This window comes from Felis catus, chromosome A1 (assembly GCF_018350175.1).
Source record: "Felis catus isolate Fca126 chromosome A1, F.catus_Fca126_mat1.0, whole genome shotgun sequence".
NCBI classification, from domain to species: domain Eukaryota; kingdom Metazoa; phylum Chordata; class Mammalia; order Carnivora; family Felidae; genus Felis; species Felis catus.
This window is the reverse complement of record NC_058368.1, coordinates 124,895,771-124,916,830: the sequence shown is the minus strand read 5'-3', so window position 1 is coordinate 124,916,830 and position 21,060 is coordinate 124,895,771. Positions and strand designations below refer to the sequence as shown.

At 39.2% G+C, this 21,060-nt stretch overlaps 1 long non-coding RNA gene across 1 annotated transcript; it reads left to right on the top strand.

Annotated features, from left to right (window-relative positions):
• Positions 1–15: 15 nt before the first annotated feature.
• On the top strand, positions 16–19,755 carry LOC123386442. Its single transcript, XR_006600301.1, has 4 exons — positions 16–1,105; positions 2,955–3,098; positions 11,677–11,797; positions 18,341–19,755. It is a non-coding gene; the product is annotated as an uncharacterized LOC123386442 (long non-coding RNA).
• Positions 19,756–21,060: the final 1,305 nt, after the last annotated feature.

Here is a 21,060-nt window from a genome sequence, read left to right as displayed (position 1 = left end):
GGGGCGGGCGGACCGGCGGGCGCTGCGCCGCTAGCGTAGGGCCGCCTGCGCCAACTGCGTGAGCACGGCCCGCCGGGTGCTTGGCCTGGACGGTCTGGCAGGCTCACCGGGCACGGCCAGGGAAGGGGGAGGGTACGGCATGGAGCAGGTGGAAGGAATAGGCTGTGCGCCCGGCGTCCCGCGCTGGCCTGCGAAGTGGGCTGGAACGTTGCAGTCTCGACGGTGCCCTGAGCTTTGCGTGCTGCACCCAACCCCCGCCCCTGCCCGAGCCGCCAGGTAGTCCCGGGCTGCACCGGCGAGAGGAGGAGCCTCCGTGGCGGCAGCGCGCAGCTTCCTCTCCGCCGCAATCTCGGCCTGGCTCGGTGGGAGGTCGGCCAACGGGAGTTTCAGTTCGAACTTAGGTGTGTGGTGCGTTGACGGGAATGCCGGCGAGACAGTTTGCGGTTTGTCATTTTCGCTGCCCTTTGCAGTGGTCGTCGGGGAACCCGGGCGAGGACCAACCCCCTCCCCCACCCCGCGCGGGACGCGCAGGTGGCGGCCAGGGTTCTCGGCTTGATGGAAAGCGAAAGAAACTCAATTTTCAGCAGACGTGCAGCCGCGGACCAAAAAGAATAAGTTTTTTTTTTTTTTCAACGTTTTTCTCTTCCTTTGTCCTCCTCCCCCACCCCCCGCAACACGAACTACAAATAAAACTTCAGCGTTTCCTGGAATATCTTGTTCACGACCTGACATCACCGATTTGGGATACCCCTCTCACCTAGAGAGAGACACGGAGGGCGCGTGTCCCCTTATACATCTTTATTTTTTCTTCCGCTGTTTTGGGGAAGGGCAGTGGTTTACGGGACCACATAGAGCGAGTTTGGGGAAGGAAGCTAGGCTGTGCAGGAAAGTGCTCGATAATATCATCCTCGGCCAGTCCCTCCTTCTCCCCCCCGGCCCTGCCCCGCCCCGCCCCGCCTCTAAATCCGATGCCTCTAGCCGCACGTCCTTCCAAGGAGGGTCTGGCCACGGTCTGGGTTCCCTCCGCCCCGACTCCTGCAGTCCCCAAGTTGCCTAACTTGGCGTTCCGAACCCTTCCAGTCCCTGGGGCAGTCTCGGCGATAAGGTGACTTGGAATGGAAAAAGTACCATTTACATGTTAATGATTTTCGACCTTTCTTCTGGCGAGTAGATCTTCTGTGTGGCGTTTATTTCTCCCCTCCCTTCTTTTCCTCGAGCATGTTTGTGAGGGGAAACGTCCCACAACCCGGGACCTGCACCTCTATATTTCTTTTGTGAAACGTTAATTAAAACATAGCGTGGGGGGATGGGAGGGAGAGGGTTCCTCACTAACACAAAGTAGAGCGCTGTCTTGTCAGTCTTCATAGAATTAGAAGTCTGAACTGTCTACAAAACAATTCATTTGACTTCTCCAAACTAGAAAAAATGAAAGCCCCATTCCCGAGAATAAACGTTAATTTAGGAGTGTGGTGATATTGGAGGGATTTTTAAAATGGCAGTGTAAATTAGCCCAGTTTTGAATACTACTGCAACATCTGCCATAGGATGGTTTTAGATAGTTACAGTCAATGGTACAAATTTTGAAAGTTTAGATAAATCTGTTAAAATTTAAAGTCTACATTTAGGCTATAATTATATGCTCTTTTAATGGTAGCCAGGTGTATCATCCAAACTAAACACTAGTTGTTTCCCAGATCTTCCCAGATTGCCACACCCACCAAATCCCAAATTGAAAGGATAAACTATCCTCTTTCCTATTTAGACAGAAAAACCTTAAAATTGTGTACACACACACACACACACACACACAGAGTTACCTGTAATTAGCCTTTCAAAATAATTCCAATTTTAAAGTTTGGCCATAGTAGCAAAGTAGAAGAGGATTCCAGTAAAACTCTTTATTTGTAGCAAATGCAACACTATCAACTAGCCCCACTTCTCTGACCTCGTCCATTCACCACACACCACCACCGAGAAACCCAAGTACTGGTCTTTTGCCTAGTTTTTGGTGCTTTGAGGAATTTTGCCCTTGATCTTTTATGTAAATATTTGGGTTGTCATTACGCACTGACAAATGGATTTTTTTTTTTTTTTTTTAGAGAGGGGAGGAGAGAGAAATAAGCAAAGGACATGCTTGACTGCAAAGGATGTTCTTTGTCTGCAATATGTTAATACAAAGTCTTCTTTAAGGACAATTTAACCCATGGGATTGCTACTGTAGTTTCTCAATCTTAAACATGGTAGGACTCTAGCTCTGGTTTTGGTACTGTTGGATCCTGATGTTGAAGTGCCTTAATTTGATTACTTTAATGACATAAAGGAGTCTTGTGTCTCTTCGAGGGTTGCTTGTGCATTGAAAACTTCAGGTACTATTTCCAAGTCCTTTAGTTCTATGCTTTCCCAGATAGAAGTATTGCAATGATTTCACTTATCCCATGACAACTTTGGTAACCTTTATCACACTTTGGTTGCTACACACATTCATTTGGAGAATCTAGCTTAATATTGGTGTGTTTCTTGATTGTGCATAAATATCACTGACATCAGAATGAGCTGATTTAGTATGCACTGGCAGAAATATTTCAGCCTGTATGTCATTCATCACATATTTATTGAGCACCTAGCATCTACTATGCATATGCAGGGAGTTTTCCTCTTCTCTGGAGGTATTGTTTGTTATTTTTCTTATTTACAAAATTAAATAAATTCCCATCTGCAAATATTTTTATTAGTTATTTTTCAGGCTGACTCTGAGAGAATTTTCAGATCTGTGTGTGTGTTTCCATACTTTTTTTGTAAGATCTATTTTTATGTAGACATAAAGAGCAAGAATATAATGTGCAGCATAGAACGAAAAGCTTGTGTTCTATGAGGTTTATATATATTTATATATTTAGTACAGAGTACTTTCAGGAGAGCTGGGCTAGAATTTGGTTTCTCCATGTTCTTTCCAGATACCATACTTCCCAGTTGTTTCCAGATGTTCCAAGTGAGGAAATCTTGTCATTTATGGGATAACTGGCTCCCTAAAAGGACATTTTCAAAGGGATGCCAGAGCACAACGAATGCTCATGGTGCCTGTATGCTTCTCCTTCCAGGTGAGTTGTGGGCCCGAAGAAAATCTGTCATACTTGTTCCCAAACCTGATTATACTGCTATAAGTGTCCTTATGAAATTTAAATACTGTCAAATTGATTGTTAATAAAACATGGGTATACAAATGCAAAAGGAACGTTGTTCCAATGAAAACTAAGTTAAATGCTTTGGAAAATGCAAGAAGGTAAGACCCTGAAAAAAGTCTTTATGAAATTAGTAGTGGATGTGTTAACTGTAAAAGATTGGAAAAGCAGGTATCTATCAGTTCTCACTTGGCTTTAAAAAAGTAAAAGTGAAAATTGTAGGCAGTGAGATAAGTGACATAGATACATGGAACTCTAAATAGTGAACCCACACTCAACAAACCAGGGCCCCACAGCCACGTACTGGTTAAGAAATCCCAAATCATACAAAATAAAATACTGTTATTTATGTTTAAGCTAAAATAAGATATTTAAGGGGTGCCTGGGTGGCTTAGTTAAGCATTTGACTCTTCAGGTCATGATCTTACGGTTTGTGAGTTCAAGTTCAGCATTGAGCTCTCTGCCAGCAGGGTGGAGCCTGCTTGGGATTCTCTTTCTCCCTCTCTCTCTGCCTCTCCCCAGCTCTCTCTCTCTCTCTCAAAATAAATAAATAAACTTTAAACAGTAAGATATTAAGATATATGTATCTTATAAAGATAAACATATACATTTTTATGATTCCTTTTTATTAACCAGCCATCTAAATATTTTACATAAATTTGCATGTACTTAAAATCAGACACTAAATTTTGTAGTAAATAATGAAAAACAGATAATATGGGTTTTCCTATTTTTTTTTTAAATTTTTTTTTCAACATTTATTTATTTTTGGGACAGAGAGAGACAGAGCATGAACGGGGGAGGGCCAGAGAGAGAGGGAGACACAGAATCGGAAACAGGCTCCAGGCTCTGAGCCATCAGCCCAGAGCCTGACGTGGGGCTCGAACTCACGGACCGCGAGATCGTGACCTGGCTGAAGTTGGACGCTTAACCGACTGCGCCACCCAGGCGCCCCATGGGTTTTCCTATTTAAAAATAAAACTACAACTTATGAAACTAATCTATCTCACAGTTAGGAAAATTATACTACATTTGCAACACCACTGATTCTTTGAATTCTTTGAGCTATATTGGTTATTGTTTTTGATGTATGATGAGATATTCTTTTTTCATTTGACCTTTGTGGTTTATTTATGACTATTAGTTTTGCAAAAAATATTTGAAGACTTCATACATTTTCTCAAGGTCCTCCTGTAATATTCAGTTGCTTTCTTTGAATTGTTGTCCCTGTTCCTTTTCTCTTCCTTTGTGGTCTGCTGGTTCAACTCTGCTGAATCCTACACTGGTAAGGCTTTACATGTGAGCTAAGAAGTTCACTGCCACTTCCGATGGGTTAGTTAACTTCTGCATCTTTTGCAACATTTGCACCTTCACTTTGCAATTGATTTGCATTATTTTGGGACGAAAACTGCTAAATAGGCATACAAAATTGATATCTACTAGAGCAGTGCTGTCTAATAAAATATAACGCAAGCCACAAATGCCAAGTCATATATGTAATTTAAAATTTTCTAGTAGCCACATTAAAAAAAAATTAAAAGAAACAAGTGAAATTAATTACAATAATGTGTTATTTTACGTAATATATATAAGGTGTTACTCTTTCAATATTTAACCAATACATAGAATATTACTAATGATAACTTTTACCATTTGTTTTTGTACTAGATTTCTCAAATCTGATGTGTATTTTATACTTCAGAGCATCTTAAACATCATTTTGGACTAGCTATAATTCAAGTGCTCAAAAAGCCCGTGTAGCTAGCGGCTAGTGCATTGCACTGCACAGTCCCAGTGCCATTGTACCTAACACTTATGAGTTTTATGGATTATTAAATCCCTGGTGAGGCCAGATTGGTATATAATAAAAAAAAATTATGCTAAGTGATATTAGTTGGTCAGAGAAAGACAAATATCATATGACTTCACTCATATGAGGACTTTAAGAGACAAAACAGATGAACATAAGGGAAGGGAAACAAAAATGATATAAAAACAGGGAGGGGGAGAAAACAGAAGAGACTCGTAAACATGGAGAACAAAGTGAGGGTTACTGGAGGGGTTGTGGGAGGGGGGATGGGCTAAATGGGTAAGGGACATTAAGGAATCTACTCCCGAAATCATTGTTTCACTATATGCTAACTAATTTGGATGTAAATTTTAAAAAATAAAAAAATAAAATAAATCCACATTTATATGTTCTGTAAAGAAAAAGTCACAACAGATGGAAATTAGTAACATATAACTAAGTAAATTATTTTCTACTTCCAGTAGTTAACCTTTCAAATAAATTTCAGGTGCTATTGTCAGTTATCTTACTAAACTACAGTTCTGATTCTGTCCCTTCTCCTTAAACTCTTTAATGGTTCCACATTATATAGAGCATAGAATCCAAATTCCTTCTTTCATTCATTCAACAAATGTTAAGTGCATTAACTCCTTTTTAAAAAAAAGATTTGTAGTTTTAGTGTTTTATTTATTTTATTTATTTTTGAGAGACACAGAGACATCGTGAGTGGGGGAGGGCAGAGAAACAAGGAGAGAGAGAATCCCAAGCAGGCTCCACACTGTCAGTGCAGAGCCCACGGCGTGGCTCATTTCACTAAACTGCAAGATCATGACCTGAGGTGAAACCAAGATCAACGCTTAACTGACTGAGCTACTTAGGCACCCCTAAGTGCATTAACTCCTATGTGTTAGATACCATGCAAGGCCCAAGAATATCATAGGATCAAAGTAGACATGCTTTCTACCCTCCTGGAACTCTCAATCTATCTCCTCCTTCATACTTTCCACCATTAATCATTTTGGTCTCACCATTTACTCTATCCTGAGGCCTGAGCTCCAGTGACAAATAACTGTTCCTCACATCACCCTGTATAGCTGTAGCTGGGAAACAGCTGCCCAGTGAGGGACTCTTTCCCAGCCATCCCTGCAGTTACATATGGCCATGTGAGTTGTTTCTCCAATAGAATGGGAACCATGGTTTAAAGAAATGGCCCTGGCTGGGTACTGATAACTACAATACCCCCATGGGATGTCAGAGTCACAGAATAAAAAGGGTCTTTAAGTGACTAGGTAGAGGACAGCCCTTCTAGAAAACCTGAATTCATTCCCAGGGATAACAATTTATCGTTTTATGCCGTTACTTATTTAGATTTAGTTGTTATGGTAATTTAATCTACCATAAATAATACAATATAATTTTCTTTGTTCACTAATGCATTGTAGATACCACTTGCTTTAGGAGAAGCGGCAATACACAGATACAAGAGGGCTTCAGTATCAGCTAAGTTGGTGTTGGAATCTCAGTTCTTCCATTATTAGTGACATGACCTTTGACAAGTTGTACATACTTTAGTCATCATTAACATGGGGATTTTCTGTTGGAGCCTCCCCTTCTCCTCCTACCGTTACCACATTTCCATGCCACCAACTACATCTCTCTGGCCTCTAATGCTCACTTTGCTGACTATATAGCCTGCTGGAAGTGGACCCTGCTCCCTGATTCAGATTAGTCTTTAACCAATGACAAGGGTTACAGTGGTGTACTACAGATGCTTTGCACACATTTGTAAGAACCTATAGTGCACATCCCAAATGCTACAAATCAGAACTTGGGGGGCATGGGTGGTCCAGTAGGTTGGGCGTCTGACTCTTGATCTTGGCTCAGGTCGTGATCCCACATGGGTTCTGTACTGACAGCTTGAAATTCTCACTCTCCCTCTCTCCCTGCCCCCCACCCCCACCATGCTCTCTTTCTTAAACTTAAAAAAAAAAAAAAAAAAAGAACTCTCCCATCGTCTACCAGAGCTGTTTGTTAAACACTGACCAACATACCAGAATGTCTTACCCTTAGGGTGGGATCATTCAGGAGTGTGGTTGGCAATAATTTCCAGATTTTTTCCCCAGCAGGACTGATCTCCAGTTACTCATAGTGGTAGCTAGCTTGGAAATACAAACTTTATTAGCTGCCTTTCCTGTCCCAGGTCTCTACTCCCCTGCCTTCCCCTCTCAAACAACTATTTGCGTTAGAATCCTGTCTAAAGGTCTGGTTTTAGGGCAACTCAAACTAGGACAGGGACTAGCGATAAATAAAGTTGAAATTATGTAAAGTGCATAGAGCTTAGCAGGTGCTCCACAAATATTAGCAGTTCCCTGTACTGAAATAATATATGGGTAAACCCAACTCAGCAGAATGTAAGGGTTAATTAGCCATAATAGGAATTAAAAGTATGCATTTAAAACTCAATTAATTGTCCTAAATACATAAATCACCTCTGTGGACTTTTTAAAATTTTCATTATTTTAAATAAATTTTTATCATAAAAAATGCAAACTATACATATGAAAACTTAAGGTAAATCTCTAACATAACCAAAGAGACAAAATTAATTCAGGAATGTAGTCTTGTGAGATGTAGATATCCAGGCTCTCTTCACACTGCTAGTAGCTGTAGCCTTCTAATAAATTTAAAGTCTCTAATGCCTTTATTCATTGATACTGATTTTTCACTAGCAACTGTCAGTTTTGTCTTATTTTGGTTTTAATTTTAGATTCTTGTCTTGACCTCATATTGTATGTCACCTTTGAATAGTGATGTATGCCAGGATCTGAATATTCTAGGATTTGCAGTTGTAATTGTGGAGCCATTAGAAAGCTCTTTCATGAGGTCACCATTAAAAAGCTATAACCTCCCTAGATATTTCTCTTTAAAAACATTGGTATCCCCAGCTTTTTGAAAGTTTTCCTCTTTGCTTTTATGAAAGACTTGCATTGGTTCCTGTTTTTGCTAACCAAAAGAAATATGAACTCAGGAACCACACTCAGCATCAAGCTGCCATAGCTTTGAACTCTGTCTGTGAGCATCTGTGCTTTATCTCGATTTATTTTGGCATCCATTAGCAAGATATGTCCTATGGTATCAGAAAAGGCTGAGAGTTTTGTTTTGTTTTGTTTTGTTTTTGCAGGGGGTCTGGGAATGCTCAAAAACTTTTCTATATAAATCTATTTTTTTCCATATTCTCCATTTTCTTGCCAACATTGTTGTTTCCTGTATTTTTTAATAATTTTTTTATTTAAAAATTTTTTAGTAATTTACATCCAAATTACTTAACATATAGTGCAACAATGATTTCAGGAGTAGATTCCTAAATGCCCCTTACCCATTTAGCCCATCCCCACTCCCACAACCCCTCCAGTAACCATCAGTTTGTTCTCCATATTTATGAGTCTCTTCTGTTTTGTCTCCTTCCCTGTTTTTATATTATTTTTGTTTCCCTTCCCTCATGTTCATCTGTTTTGTCTCTTAAAGTTCTCTTATGAGTGAAGTCATATGATATTTGCCTTTCTCTGACTGACTAATTTCATTTAGCATAATACCCTCCAGGTCCATCCACATAGTTGCAAATGGCAAGATTTCATTCTTTTGGATTGCCAAGTAATACTCCGTTTGTGTGTGTGTGTGTGTGTGTGTGTGTGTGTGTGTGTGTGTGGTATATATATATATATATATGTGGTATATATATATGTGGTATATATATATATGTGTATATATATATATATATACACATATATATATATATATATATATATATATACATATATATATATATATATATATATATACCACATCTTCTTTATCCATTCATCCATTAATGGACATTTGGGCTTTTTCCATACTTTGGCTATTGTTGATAGTGCTGCGATAAACATTGGGGTGCATGTGTCCCTTCAAAACAACACACCTGTATCCCTTGGATAAATGCCTAGTAGTGCAATTGCTGGGTCGTAGGGTAGTTCTATTTTTAGTTTTTGTTTGTTTTTTTTTTTTAATTTTTTTTTTTAACATTTATTTATTTTTGAGACAGAGAGAGACAGAGCATGAACGGGGGAGGGTCAGAGAGAGGGAGACACAGAATCTGAAACAGGCTCGGGCTCTGAGCTGTCAGCGCAGGGGCCCAATGCGGGGCTCGAACTCACGGACTGCGAGATCGTGACCTGAGCGAAAGTTGGAGCTCAACCGACTAAGCCACCCAGGCGCCCCTATTTTTAGTTTTTTTGAGGAAGCTCCATACTGTTTTCCAGAGACGCTGCACCAGCTTGCATTCCCACCCATATAAATTAATTTTAAGTGCTTCTTTGCTTTATGCCATTTTGGCTTACAAAGTTTTCATAGGAAAGCTCTACTTTTAGAGAGGAAACCTGTAGTCCTTTGTAATGTCTCTATGGTGAAATTATGAATAGCATTATTTATCTTATTATATTTCAAGAGTAAATGGGCTCTTACCAGACACAAGGGCTGAGGACATTTTGGAGAAGCCAAATAATTAGTTTCTGAAAGGAGAACATAATTTATTAAGAAAAACACCGAACCCAGAGTCAGGAGTCCCAGATTACTGCTCTCTCCGTCTGTGTCATATTGGGTGAGTCATTTAGTCACTTCTCTTCCCTGGGTTTTAGTGTCCCCATTTTCAAAGTAAGGACACTGAACAAGATGGAATTTAATGTCTATTTCAGCTCTAACATTTTATGGATGGATAGGTGTGTTTACACCATAGGAATTATTAGCAAATAGCATTTTGTCAGAGTGTGACACATGTGGACAAAGGACCCAGTTCAGATTATGTAGCCATCATTTGCTAGTCCTATCTTAATATGTCAAGGTCTGTAAGACAGTAAGAAAAGACTTCTGGTCATGTTGTATCCTTGTTATTATCTTTGTGGTGTCAGTTACTGTGTGAAAATCAGAAAGTACTACCTTCATCTGGGGGAAAAAGGCAACAAAGTATTTTTCCTTAGGGTTTTAATGTTGGAAGAAATGACAGACTCTTGATCATGGTTTACTTGCTGATGTTTTAAAGTTTGTTTTTTTTAAATATGTAACTTACTATTATTCAGACTTGCAAATTAAAACAGTGAGATTTATTTATTTCCTGTAAGACTGACAACGTTTAAAAAGGTGGACAATGCCTGATGTGGCTGAGGATGAGAAGAAACAGTCATCTTTGGTCGGGTTTAATCTGTACCTGTCTTAACTGAGATCCCCCCAAAAGCAGAGCCTGAGACCATGGAATAGGAGTGGGGGAATGAAAAGGGAACGGTAAAGCCCAACCACGGGGAGCTTTTTCCAGTTGGTCACCACCCTTGTAGGCAGTCAAGGGCTGGATCTCTCAGGGACCTTCTGAAGGGTTGTGTGAATTGTGACTCATAATTGCCCACCTAAAGAATGGGAGAGGGGAGGGGAGCATTTACCCACCAGCTCCTGTCCTCATTGGATAAGAGTCACACCAAGAAGTGTTAGCCTTTCGTATTTCAAGGTGTACGCACTGGTGAAAGCTGATTAGTGTCCCCAGGCATCGGTCAGACAGCCTGATAGACCCTGAGGAGAAGTGAGAGATAATGAGGTCAGGCTGGAGTGAGATGCTGTCGTGCTGCAGACAGCAGCACAAAGCTGCAGCAATAATGGAAATAAAAGATGTGCAAGATGCAGGTGGACACAAGAGGTATCGAATACAGAACCAAAGAGGGCAATGTGAAATTGCTTTTAAAAATTTAAACAAAACTATGCTTTGATTTCTTTTTTTTTTATGTTTATTTATTTGTTTGGAGAGAGAGCTAGTGAGCAGGGGAGGGGCAGAGAGAGAGAAAGGGAGAGAGAGAGAGAGAGAGGGAGAATCACAAGCAGGCTCCACACTGCCAGTGCACAGAGCCTGTTGTGGGGCTCGAACTCATGCACTGTGAGATCATGACCTGAGTCAAAATCAAGAGTCAGGTGCTTAACCAACTGAGCCAACCAGGTGCCCTTGCTTTGATTTCTATTCTACAGAGCAGTGTTGATAGTCATGAAAGAGTAACAGTAAACTTGATCCCATTAGTAGTGGTTAGATTGTTAAAAATTATGCTACTTAAATGAATATTTAGTCACAGGGAAGAGTGAAATAGCTTGTTCTACTTATTTCTTGTACTGACAAAGAAAGATGTCTAAAGTGTAGTAAAGTGGAAAAGCAAGCAGCAGATTATAATACAATTACATTTTTGTAAAGTCTATACTTATTTTATATATGTTATATATAATGCTAATGTGACAAATTTTTATATATTTCAAATACATGTAAGATAGTTAATACTAACTCTTGGGAGTTGGGTGAAGGAATTTTCACTTTTTACTTCTATGTTGTTTATACACCTTATAACAGACATGGATCTTTCTTCAATAATAAATTTAAATAATACATACAAATATGAAGGAATAAATCTTTCCCAAAAAAGTATGCCTTATTACCAGTGATTTTGCTTTGGCTAAGTTTTCATTAGACTCCTATAACTTTCCTAACTTTTGAAAATAAAGGTGTTTCTATAACAAGGGCACTAATTTATATACATTATGAAGTTTAAATTTTAGGTAGAGGAATAGTCAGGGTGAAATTAAATGCTAGAATGCCAGGTTTTCTTTTGGAAACATAAAATTTATTGACTTATTTTCCCCAAACTTTAGTGCTAAAACTGAGTTGGTTGGTTATGAAGCCTTTGCACTCCAGTCTGAAATTACAACACTGAAGAGTAATCCTCGCAATATATTCAGTGTATGCTGTGGACACAGCATATTTTTCAGCACAGTAAGTAACTAAATAAAGTGTTTTTTGCTAGCTTAAAAAAAAGTAAAAAAGAAATACAACTCACATGATGGGGGAAACAATCTTCACTTTTGGACTTAAGTTTAGTACCTCTCTGCATTTCTTTTTTTTTTTTTTTTAATTTTTTTTTCAAGTTTATTTATTTTTTTGGGACAGAGAGAGACAGAGCATGAACGGGGGAGGGGCAGAGAGAGAGGGAGACACAGAATCGGAAACAGGCTCCAGGCTCTGAGCCATCAGCCCAGAGCCTGTCGCGGGGCTCGAACTCACGGACCGCGAGATCGTGACCTGGCTGAAGTCGGACGCTTAACCGACTGCGCCACCCAGGCGCCCCATAGTACCTCTCTGCATTTCTTAAGAGGACACCTATCACTGACTTCCAGCTTTAATTAAATTACAAAGAAAAATAATTTCTAAGATGAGAAAGTGTCATTGTATCAACAACTCTAAAACACAGCCCATCTCTCTAGAGCGCCCTCCCCTTCACACATATTTATTGACAATTGCAGTATACATCTGTTGCTTCAGATGATTTTTGGCAGAGAATCTGCTGGGCCAAGCTGTAGGAAAACATGGCAGATGAGGAAGCTAAGCAGAAGCATTTACTCTCCTCAACTTGCAGACTATAAAGCAAGTCGGGTCATATCCCAGTCTGAGAGAGGCAAAGGTAAACTAACAACGGCTTTTCTTTGAGAAGTACTCCAAAGGGTGGCAAAAATCACAGAACTATCTTCTTTATCAGTGTAAAGTGGGTGGGCATTGTTGTTATAGCTTACCAGTATATATGAAAACATTAGAATGCCAACTTAAGATAAGAAAACACTGGACTAGGCAGGGTCAGACCATGGAAACAAACTTTTCATTTCATTTCATTTTGTTTTATTTATTAATTTTTAGATGTTTATTTTTGAGAGAGAGAGAGTGAGGGAGGGGCAGAGAAAGAAAGAGAGTAAGAATCTTTTTTTAAAAAAATTTTTAAGGTTTATTCACTTTTTTTTTTTTAAATTTTTTTCAACGTTTTTTTTTTATTTATTTTTGGGACAGAGAGAGACAGAGCATGAACGGGGGAGGGGCAGAGAGAGAGGGAGACACAGAATCGGAAACAGGCTCCAGGCTCTGAGCCATCAGCCCAGAGCCCGACACGGGGCTCGAACTCACGGACCGCGAGATCGTGACCTGGCTGAAGTGGGACGCTTAACTGACTGCGCCACCCAGGCGCCCCATAAGGTTTATTCACTTTTGAGACAGAGAGACAGAGAGACAGAGAGATAGAGAGTGTGAGTGGGGGAGGGGCAGAGATAGAGAGGGACACACAGAATCCAAAGAAGTCTCCAGGCTCTGAGCTGTGAGTATAGAGCCCTACCTGCGGTTCAAACTCACAAGCTGTGAGATCATGACCTGATCCGAAGTCAGATCCTTGTCTGAGCCACCCAGGTGCCCCAAGAGAGTAAGAATCCCAAGCAGGCTCCTCACTGTCAGCACAGAGCTTGACTCAGGCCTCGAACTCATGAACCGTGAGATCATGACCTGAGCCAAAATCAAGAATTGGATTCTTAACTGACTGAGACATCCAGGTGCCCCTTTTTCATCTTATTTTAAACCACTTTTCATATTGCATAGGGTCTCAAAATTACGTTTTAAGATTCATGTCCTTCTTTAGAAATAGGATATTGCAACGTGAATTGAAGAAATCCGAAGAGCTAGGTTTAAAAAAAAAAAATTCAAATATTAAAATGATCAGTGATGAAAATTATACAGAAATATCATTGACATCAAAAGCTTTTGAAATAGGGGTGCCTGGGTGGCTCAGTCAGTTAAGCATCCAACTCTTGATTTCCCCTCAGGTTATGATCTCCTGGTATGTTGGACTCTGTGCTGACAGCGTGGATCCTCTTGGGATCCTCTCTGTCCCTCCCTCTCTCTCTCCCTGCTCCTCCCCAGGTCTCTCTCTCTCTCAAAATAAATAAATAAACTTTAAAAAGCTTCTGAACTATAAGAACTTTTCTAAGCTGATTTTCAAATGGCCAGATTTTCCTAAAAGCAATTCTTTACCTTTCTGAAACAGTTGACCATACGTTGGAACTTAGATTGTGTATTGAGGGTTGAGGAAACCAAGAACATTAGCATTTTTCTATTCTCCAACTGCTTTGCAGCCTTGTTGGCTGGGCCAGTGCTCCTCACTGCAGTTTCAGGGCCGGGCCCAGCTCTGCCTATTCATGTGACAGTTACTGATCATCACGTCTGGCAGAGGACAAGGGACAGCTCCCGAACAGCCTGGCCTGTCTCATACTGGAGTTGTCAGCCTCCTTAGAAGCTGAGCATATGTTCAAAATGGCCTCTTCTAACTCAGGTGATTTTTGGCTCCTTCAGTTGTATCTTTTTCTCTTTCCTTGGATTCTATTTTCATTTTATTTGAAGCAAAGTACCCCAGCAGCTGTCATAACTCTTCATATTAGTCTAATCAACAACAATAGCATCAGCTTAGGTAACTGCCAAGAGGCCATCATTGACCAGAGGATGGCATAACATCATAATCGACTGAGTTCTCTCTGAAATGCTGCAGTTGTACTTACCCAGGGAAGTTACTATTGGATTCCCTACCTCCTTTACCCACATACACTCAGGAGCCTGGCGGTACTCTGTGGTCTTACTAATACCTCAAAGTTGGTCTTAATCCCTTCTATTGGCATTGTAATATTTAATATTCCTATTATTTTTGCTTCCATCTGTACTTTGCCAAAAATGAGTTGATTATTTTTAAGGGAGGAAGAATACTACATAATCCAGAGAACAAAATAAATAGATTAAAATTATTGGTGGAAAGACTAAAATTGAAGACAAACTCATTCACGACAACAGAAAATTTAGGATTTGATTCATCCAACATTTGATAAGGGCTCCAGTCTGTCAGGTGTTCTTGCATACTGTTACCCACGTAATTCTTCCACAGGTCGTTTTGGAGACAAAGTTTCCCCGTTGTACAGACTTGGAAATGGAGCCATAGGGAGTTTTTTTGTTTTTGTTTTTTTTGTTTGTTTGTTTTTTTAATCCTGCTGCAAATCACTTAGCTGGAAAATTGGCAGGATAGGCTGCTAACTCTAAGTTTGGTCTTCTTCCCATTATACATCACTGCTTCCAGGAAGAATAAATGTATTCTTTGTGTAACAATCAGACATCTCTAATCAGTCAACAAATGTTTATCAAGTGCCTATCAGGTACCAGGCACTTGAAGGTTTTCTGAGTAACGATAGTATAATCACTCATAGTCCTCAACCAGTCCTATTTTGAGCAGTAGCAGAAAATTTTCCAGCAGGTCACTGGGGTTAGAAGTTTAGTGGGGGGTAAAAGTAACAAAATTTCTTTTAATGACTCCCAGTAACTCAAACAAGGACCATGATTGTCATCTCAGCTCATTAGCATTATGTTCTAACTCACTGAGTTATCAGCCTCTCCAATGTAGGCCTGGAATTCCAAAACAGATTCTTAGGCATTTCGGTAGAATTATCCAACACACACCCTAGGCTTTCAGAATCCTCAAATACTCATATAACACTCTCAGTTTTGTATTTTCTCAGTTTTTCAAATTGAGTGCTTCACATTTACCTTCTCAGTAAGTCCATTTCAAAGTTCAGTTCTTTCATCATCTTCTTCTAAAGATGCTCACACGGATAAGGAAGAAAATAAATCTAACAAAGATGCCAAGAAAACACTGTGCTTTGTAAAGGCCTCATAACTGAAGGAATGCTAATCAAACATTCTCCCTAAATTAAGTTTTGGGTTGACTTCAATATGGAAAGCTCCAGCGACAAAGGATGAGTCCCAGAAATTTGAAAAACCTGAAAATAGGTGAAGTATTATTTATTCTTCATCTTTGATTCTAATCTTTCCTATCAGCATCCAGCATGGCTGATACAAGTCCATTGGGGATGGACATATGGAGATGGTTAAATACAAAAACAGACAAACAAATAGACTGGCTGGTCATCAGTGAACAATAGCAGATAAAAATATCATTGTTCTTCAACTCTTAATTTTACAAAAGCTTTTGGGTGAAATGTCACCTCTCTTTCCTGAAGTGCTTCCCTTTACCAAGTAATTAAAAATTTAATTGAACTCAAAAGGGCAGAAGAGGCCCTCAGCATTTTACACTTGAAGTATAATCAGCATGTAATTTGTTTAAATTCATGGCTAAATGATGAGACATTATACAATAGCACATGGCGTATGTTTTTATCATTTTCCCCTCTAATATTCATATGTCACCGAATTAGAAATAGTATCATAAAATATTGGTTTCAGGCAGATGACATGAAGGCCCCATCAGAGCAACCCAAGTCTGTTTTTTCTTAAAATGATGGTAAATCAACGCTGCTGCACTTGAAAACTCACCACAAGAATCTATGTGCAATTCTGTTTTTTCTTACCCAGCCCAAGGGAGAAAGAAAAGGCATGAGGCTTTTCTACCCAATAAGTGCATTCTCATTGCCAGCACTCTACCCTTTAGGAAACCTCATATGGTTGCTGACTTGATTGCAGGACAGAAGAAGTGAAAAGGTTGAGATGGTGTTTGTTTTAGCAGAGCAAGGGAAAGAGCAATTCCTATGGACAGCAGATAGCCAGCCAGTTTTGGCAGTGCAAAGTGAAACAGGTTTGGTAGAGGAAAAGAAAGGGCTCCATTAGTGAGGCATCTGGTGACCAAGGCATTTCTCTCCCCTCAGCCTTTTAATTAGCTCCTCGGTGACCCATCAGGCCAGAGCAGCCACAACAGCAATGTGGAGCTTCAAGGTCTCCCTATGGTCCCACGATAGGATTTAGAGTAGATAGAATGTTCCTTTGCAGTGGGGAATTGTATCCTGGAACACTCAGTTGGAACCATATCCATTATTTTCTCCAAAACAGTATTAACCATGTTAGTTTGGTGCTATGGGACTATTAACCTTGTACTATAGATTCAAAATTACAACAGGTTTTCTGTTACAAGGTTTTCTAAACGGCAGGTCAAAACCAATTAAATGATTAAGAAATCACGTTATTGGGTTGTAACTATTATTTAAAAAAAATAAAATAAATAGGATAGAAAATATCAGAGTGCATTGCCTGGAGTGAAGGCAATGTGAATCTTTTGTGTGTGTTGTGTGTATGCATGTGTGTGCATATAGTCTTGCTGCAAAGTGTATTCCTTACCACAGGTTGCAGTAAAGTAGGATTCAAGATCATTGTGGTGGAGACTGTGGGACCTAACCTACATTTATACATTCCAGTTCTACGTGTTGCATCAGGCCCATGCAGCAAAAGTCAATTCATTGATAATGAGTGAATTTGCCACAAGCTAGTTCACCAAAAATCGATTCCACAAGTGATTTATTCACTGACCCATTACTTCATTGCTTTACTGGGGACTTTTCCCACATTCTAGTGTCCTTAAAGCTTTGCTATAGTCCTGCAGCTAGAGATTTGCTAGACTTGTCAAATTATCAATGTTGGTTATTACACATCTCACAATTTAGATACCTCTGTCCCTTATGCCCCTGGCCATGTGGGTGGCTCATATGGTGACATAGCTGCGATGAATTTTCTGATAAATTTCAGCACATTTGTGGGGCTCAGTTGGTTAAGCATCCAACTTCAGCTCAGGTCATGGTCTCATGGTCTGTGAGTTCAAGCCCTGCTTCAGGCTTTGTGCTGGAGCTTGGAGACTGCTTCAGATTCTGTGTCTGCCTCTTTCTATGCCCCTCCCCTGCTTGTGATTTGTCTCTCTCTCTCTCTCAGAAGTAAATAAATGTTAAAAAAAAAAAAAGCCAACAGAGCTGGCTTAATGCCTGGTAAGGGAGGGTATTTTTTTTTTAAAGTGTTTATTTATGTTGAGAGAGAGAGAGAGAATGTGAGCAGGGAGAGGGACAGAGAGAGAGGAGAGAGAGAATCCCAAGCAGGTTCTGCCTACACAGGGCTGGATCCCAGGAATCATGTGATCATAACCTGAACTGAAATCAAGAGTCTGATGCTTAACTGACTTAGCCACCCAGGTGCCCCTGTTTGTTTGTTTTTAAATTAAAATTTATGGGGCATGTGGGTGGCACAGTTGGTTGATCTTCCGACTTTCGTTCAAGTCATGATCTCACAGTTTGTGAGTTCAAGCACCAAGCCTGCTTTGGATCCCCTATCTCTTTCTCTCTCTGCCCTTCTCCCACTCATTTTCTCTCTCTCTCTCTCAAAAATAAATAAAACATTAAAAAAACTTTTAAATTAAAATTTATACTCTATTCTGGTGAGGGAGTGAAACCATTTTGTTTACATTTTGTCAATTATGAAGGTTGTGTATAGAAACTTATGTGAAAAAAATAAGATATATCTCTATATTTCTACATCTATCACAATGTCATTTGCATAAATTAAAAATAAATCTACACTCCTGTACTATTATGACTTATGCTTATCTCTATGTGAATGCTTTATATACACGTGCTTTAAAAAATATACCCCCCAAAGCCTATTATTAAGACATTCACTCGGTTTCAATTTGAGCAGCTCAACTGGAATCATCAGAGATAGAGCAGTTGTTCAAAAAGTCTCAAGAGTTAAAAACAACAACAACAATACAAAGAGATGAGACCTGGTCTGAGGAACTTTGAGGAAGAAGGAAGAATTGCCAACCTCACAGAAGGGCTTTGTTTGGAAACTGCCTCAGTCAGTTTGAACCAGAGGAGCCTTGACTTTTAATCAACCCAGAGAAGGGAAGGACAGAGCACCTCCATAAAGAGGAAAAAGCAGTTTTACATGGAATTATCATTAGGACTTTGTTTCAAAATCAGCTATAAAAAGGATATGTGGATAAAAATGAAACATGCTATAAATTTAAAAATATATGCACCAAAACAATCTTGAAAAAGAACAAAATTGAAAGACTCCTGCCTTCTGGTTTCAAAACTAACCATAAAGCAACAATAATCAAGATATTATGGTACTGGTATATGGAACAGACATATAGGTCAGTGGAGATAATCCAGACAGCCACATGTGAAGAATGAAGTTGGATCCAAACCTCACAGCAGATACAAAAATTACCCAAAATGGATCAAAGGCCAAATGTAAAGGGTAGAATTATAAAACTTTTGGAAGATACCGTAGGAGTAAATCTTTGTGATCTTGTATTTCATAATCGTTTTCTTAGATATCACACCGAAAGCACAAGCAGCAAAGGAAGAAACAGACAAATTAGACTTTATAAAAATGAATAACCTTTTTGTTTCACAGGATACTATCAAGAAATTGAAGGGACAGCCCCGAGAAGGAACTTGTATCTAGAATATGTAAAGAATTTTTACAGCACAATAATAAAAAGACAACCCAATTTGGAAAGAGGCTAAGGATTGGAATAAACATTTCTCCAAGGAAGATATACAAGTGGTTACTGAGCACATGAAAAGATGCCTAACAGTAACTATGAGGAAAAGACAAATAAAAAGCACAGTGAGGAGGTGTTTGTCTGGCTCAGACATTAGGGCATGCGATTCTTGACCTCGGGGTTGTGAGTGTGTGCCCCATGCTGGGTGTAGAGATTACTTAAAAATAAAATCTTTTTTTTTTTTTAAAAAAAGCACAATGAAATACCACTTATTACCTACTGATGGTTATTAATAAAAACGACAGAAAATGGCAAGTGTTGGTGAGATTGTGGAGACATTGCTGTGCAAATGTAAAATGGAGCAGCCACCCTGAAAGTGTGGCAACTCCTCAGAATGTTACACATGGAGTTACCATACGACCCTGCAATTCCACTCCCAGTTGTATATCTGAAAGAACCAAAAACATAGTCTACAGAAAGACTTGTACATGGGTGATCATAGCAGTATTATTTGTAAGAGCCCAAATGTTCATCAACTGATGAATGGCTAAAACAAAATATGACCATACAATGAAATATTAGCCAGCCATAAAAAAGGAATGGAGTACTGATTTGTGTTACAACATGGATAAACCTTGAAAACATTATGCTTAGTGAGAGAAGCCAGACACAAACGGCCACACATTTTAATTCCACTTACATGAATGTCTACACATTTTTATGATTCCACTTATATGAAATGTCTAGAAGAGGCAAATCTGTAGAGAAAGAAAGCTGATGAGTGGATGCCAGGGGCTGGGCAGAAGGGGATGAGGATTACTTCTTTAATGGGTGCAGAGTTTCTTTTGAGGACGATAAAACTGGTGTAAAATTTATTGTAGTGATGGTTGCACAACTCTATGAGGATACTAAAAACCATATAGCTGTACCCTTTAAATGGGTGAATTTTATGGTATGTGAATTATATCTTGATAAAGCTGTAACAAATACATGCAGACAAAAGAATAATATCCATTTTGTAAGAACACCAGCAAATGTGACCATACACGTTAAACAGGTCAAATATGTCAAATATTTTCTATGAGGGAAAAGGGAAAAGGGAGTGAAACATGGAGACAAGAGGGAATAAATAAATAAACTAAAACAAAATGAGCAAGGGACATTGCCTGGTGCACGATATTGGGCATGAACCAAGGTGTGTGATGAACTCAGCCCTCTACAACTGTGTTTAAAAAAGAGAAAAGAGAATTTTAAGAATTGAGTTTAATGGCACCATATTTCCAATATTCCAAGTGGTAGATGTTTTTGGTCTTCCTGAGATTGACCCACTAGCCCTCCCCTTTATCTGCAAATAGTTTTGACCTGACGGTTTGTTTCAACATTGGAGCAAGGGAACCAACCCTCTTGCCTAACTGATCTGTGACTTGCCTGTCCTTCAGTGTTTCTTGGCTAAATAACAACATGTTCACATACAAAATTTTGTTGTATAATGATTTCTTCCATTTACTAACGCATTACTTTTATTTGGAGTTTATACCACTGATTGGACCACTGGCCATAAACTGCCTCTGTCTGCTTTCATGTTATTTTCATATATTGTAATTTATGTTTCAATGTACTTAAATCTTTTCTTCCTGACCAAATTATAAATCTCTTAAAGGCAAAACTTACACTTCATGCTCTTTTATAGTTCATACAACAATATCATGATTCTTTTCATGTAATAGGTACTCAATAACACTGATTAATTGACAGATTGATAGTGTTCTTGGATTTACCAAACCATAGTCTTAAAAAAAAAAAAAGAAAAGAAAAGAAAAAGACAAAAAAGGTCCCAAGTGGTATTTCCTACTATACTATTGTGTATGATTCCTTTGGTGAATTTCTTTTTAAAAATCAGTAT